This window comes from Penaeus chinensis, chromosome 34, assembly GCF_019202785.1.
Source record: "Penaeus chinensis breed Huanghai No. 1 chromosome 34, ASM1920278v2, whole genome shotgun sequence".
Taxonomy (NCBI): Eukaryota; Metazoa; Arthropoda; class Malacostraca; order Decapoda; family Penaeidae; genus Penaeus; species Penaeus chinensis.
In genome coordinates, this window is record NC_061852.1 from 30842096 (window position 1) to 30847095 (window position 5000).

A 5000-nucleotide genomic window follows, 5' to 3' on the forward strand; every position below is an offset into this window, starting at 1 on the left:
TATACATCTACATATATATACATATATATACATCTACATATATATACACATATATATAAACAAATACATATATACAAACATACATACATATATACATATATATACACAAAGAAGGAAACCCCGGAGCGCCTTAAATTCCATCAGCGGTTGTCATCTATCAAACACCGCCAATATGATGACAAAACTGCAAAGCGTCGGGATGAGATGCAAAAAGCTTGTTAGCTTCGACGTCAAGTCTCTCTTTACGAACGTACCGATTGATGGGGTCATCGAAGCTGCAAAAAGAACGCTGGCAGAAATGGACGAGGATGAACTACCGCTGCCGACGGATGATTTCGTCGCACTCATCTGCTTCTGCGTGGAGTTTGAACCGTTCGAATTCCGAGGACGTGGGTACGAGCAAATCCAAGGACTTGCGATGGGCTCACCTCTTTCAGAAGTATTCGCCCAGCTGTTCATGGAAACCCTCGAGGCTGACCATTACCGGAACACCGTGGGGAAGAACGTAGTTTGGCTTCGTTATGTAGATGACATCCTCGCTGTAGTACCAACCAGGACTAATCTTCAAGACCTCCTCCACAGACTAAGCACGGTGCACCCATCCATACAATACACCACAGAAGAGGAGAGACACGAACAGGTACCTTTCCTCGACACTGTAATCCATAGGAGACCTGACGGCCCAGTATTATTTGTGTACAGGAAACCAACTAATAAAGGTGATTTTATACATTATTTCTCCGCCCACAGCAATAGAACTAAAGAAGGCGTGGTCATTGGCTTCTTCCTCCAAGCAATTAGAATCTGCAGCCCGGAATACCTGGAAGAGGAAATGCAACACGTCAACAATACCTTCCAACGCCTCTGTTACCCTCGCGCCTTGCTCGCCCACCTCCGGCGCAAGGCAGAAAAGATCATGTCCAGGTCAAGAGGGGACGCCACACAGAACAAAACACACAGGATCATCATCCCACACTCACAGCTGACGCAACACCTGGAGACCCTGTTGGGCCATACAATGAAGATAGCCACCACGTCTGGCAGGAAGATCGGGGACATCGTAAGGGAAAAGAGGTCAGACCACAACAGACCTCTTAGCCAGGTGTACAGCATACCTTGCGGCGGCTGTGATAAAGTTTACATAGGTGAGACAGGACGAGGCCTCCACAAACATCAAATCGACCAACACCGCATCGTCCTCCGACGACATGACACGAGGAGCGCCTTTCTTGTACACGTCGACACCGACGGCCACATCCCTAAGTGGTCCCAGGCCTCTATCATAAAGCAGGGCCTGCCCCCACGACAAAGGAAAATTGTAGAAGCGGCATACATATACTCTACCAACAACTTCAACACCGCAACGGGGAGCCATGAACTAGCCAAGGTCGTCGCTCACCTCATCACTGACGTGACCTGACCGCTATGTATCTCTTGTTCTATATGAAGCAGTAAATGATGAAGCAGTAAACGCGAAAAGGCCTTCGGCATATTCGTGTGTTTTCCTGTACTTACCTTCATTGTTCTACTTGCAATTTGTTCAACATGAATTCCACACACACACATCCACACACATAATCAATGTCATAATCAATGACCGGAACCGGAAATAATTAGCCACCTCTAATGATGCCTAACATGCACACCTGAAAAGTATGTACATGACTACCCTTTGTAGGTACATGAAGTCTCATAACAGGAAATAGGCATAATTAATGAATACCGAAAGTGATGATCATAATCGATGACCGGAACCAGAAATTATTAACCACCTTTATTGATGTCTAACACACACACCTGAAGAGTGCCCCTCCCCCTCTGCTCCTCCCCAAAGCAATAAGAAGAATAAAAGGAAGAAGCCCCACCTCGCCAGATGGAAATTGACCATTTCTGAGGAAGAAGCAAACAAACAAATACCACAATAGCCCAAGAGACATACGTATATGATGTGCCATAACGGGAAGTAGGCATAATTGATAACCTAAACCGCATCAACAACACTTGAAGGATGCAACCCCCCCCCCTACCCTTCTCCAAAGCAATATTAATACAAATAAGAGGAAGAAGAAGAAGCAAACAAATAAACATGCACTCAGATGCCGACGTAAGCAAAGATATGTATGCGATAGCAGGTGACAGCATGGTTAAGATATTGATCCGAGCTAATGAGCGTGATATAATATAATAAATAACTGACAGAGAGAGGGAGTTACCCTTCCCTCCCATCCTCACCCCTACCTTTCGCCCAAGCACAATGTGTCCACCTACAGGTAGAAAGAGAGTAACATAGGTATTTTCAGCTGCAGGGTTGGTCGATTTAAATAAGTGATTTAAATCAAGATTTATATGAAATATTTTTTTTAATAATTGATTTAAATCAAAATTATGTATTTAAAGTAAACAAATGAAAATAAACGCATAACTACATCTACTTTATATATTACTGAGGAATTGAACCCTAAACATTTATAATGCAACAAAAAATTATTATACCCTTCTTTTGAAAAGTCTTTTTTATTCTCATGACAATAAAGTTGGTTCCTTGATGTGTCTTGATCATTACTATCGTCAAATACATCTAGTTTGTGTGCATTCATAATTTTAAACAAAAACTCCAGTTTTACTGCTTTTTCTTTCATCAGCCAGTTCCATAGTTTTAACAGTATAATACCAGAGCATGAGAGAACTCTTTCAACCCCTGATAAAGATGCCACTACAGACAGTAGTTGTTGTGTTGCTGAAATTACACCACTATCCAACACATTTGAATGTGACCACCATTCAACAGCTGACATACACTTGGTCACAGAATGACTAGACTTAAATGAAAAGGAGCCAATTTGGCTTGAAATTTCATGATAACTGGGAAAAGTGAGGGAAACTTTTAATTGGCATAGTCCATTGCATTATTCACTTCTGCATTAAGTATTTTTCCTTAAAAGGAAGGATGAATCAGGTTTGCAAGATGAGCGTGTGTTATGCCTTAGCTAAACCTTGTTTTTCGTGACTCTGTCATTACATAAAGTTGTGGTCAATGCTTTCCATATGGTCACTGCTTCAGCAGTCATACATACATTTATCACTCTGTACTTTGTCCAAAGCCACAGGTATTGGTTCTAGTCTTGCAAGAATGTCCTCTGCTGACCGCTTCAGTGTTAAGTTAGACACCTCTATGACTGATCCTGGGACTAAAGAATTCCAAAAAAGGATTATTGGATTAATAGCAAACCTGTATACAGGTACTGGAAGTGCTGTAAAGGGTGGTGTTCTTGCACCAACACTTTTCAACACTTGCATAGAGTGGATACTGGGTAGAGCTACAAAGTCACTGCGGAACAACTCTGGGCAATATCAAGGTTACACTTTGCTGATGGTGTTGCTATTCTGTCTGAATCTCTGGAATCTCTATTGGCGGCTCTTGATACATTTAGCAATGAATCAAAACCCCTGGAGATAGAGGTCTCCTGGACCAAGATCCAGGATTTAGGGGGCCTACTAAGAGACCCTGTGCAGTCGGTACGTGCTTGAGTCTGTCAGACCAGGAAGTCAGTAGAGGGACTGGCCTGGCAGCAGTGGTCATGAACTCTCTCGACAAGAGTATTTGGAGATGCCGGTACCTGTTCACAAGGACCAAGCTATGTGTCTTGAAGACCCTGATACTACCTGTTTTACTATATGGTTGTGTAACCTGGACGCTATTTTGCGCTTTGGAATCTCGCCTTGATGCCTTTTGTAACGCGATCATGGGAGTTGGCAGGACCATGTGTTCAACCAACGGTTACATCGTGAGACCAGTACAGGACCTGTTACTTGCACAATCCGTGATCGCCTTCTCAGGCTCTACGGCCACTTGGCTCGATTCCCGCAGGATGACCCTGCGCACCAGGTTAGGAGGCCTGTGGAACGACCGATGAAGTCGTGGGTTAGGCAGATCGATCAAACTTGTCGTGAGGAGTTAGAGATGGGCCGGGCCCCTGCCTGGCAGTTCGCCATGAAGGACCCTTGTAGGTGGAAGCGAAGGGTGGATGCGGTTATGCATACTGATGATGAGGATATGTTTGTATATATGTATTATATATATATATATATATATATATATATATATATATATATATATGAATGTGTGTCTAAATATATATATCACATATATAGATATAAATATTTACATGTATATTTACATATATATACATACTGTGGAGTGTGGACTTCGATCCAGAGGAGAGGGCGACACACTCCAGTTCCACTCGCGCTTGATCTTCTATGGCACCACAATTTCCCTGAGCGGGACTTCTTTAGTTATCCCGGTGCCCGTTTTCTTTTATTTATTATTATTTTTTTTTTACGTTTATTTTAATGACTGCCTTGTGTCATTTTTATCTGTTATTCTTTCGTTCAGTACATTTAACTTGTATTCTAAGTTTCTTGTTTAACCCTTGAGTCTTAGTTTCATCTTATTGTAGATATAACTTATTTCGCGGTGTCAGTGACATGACACGTCATTTTCTGCCTAGTCATTTTTATTGTTTTACTTTAACTCTTTTATTATGAGTTTTGAATGCTTATTTTATCGTTTTATATATTTGTCTTATATATATTTTTTATAACTTGGGTCTTCCTTGCCCTGCGTTTTAAGTTTGATTTTATTGATATGCGTATTTTTTTCTTATTTCGAATCTTTATGGTGTTTTATTTTGATTTTTATGTATATTGTCTGATGGTTTTATCATCTATTTTATTTGATTTGTATTTTATTGTAAATGATTTTGAGAAATATTTCGTCCATGACAGCCCGCGACCTCTGACAGTAAACAGTGTCAACTGGAGTTGTGTGTGTTTGGATCTACCCTCCCCTCTGCTGAAGCATCAAAAAAGGTTGTACTCGTCCCATACGTTACTTGCCTAGTTCCTATTTTCGCTGCACGTATCAGTATATGAATCGATAAGGCATTGGTTGTCTATAAGTTACGTCTCCCAGAATAACAGTACTCATTGTTACGCTC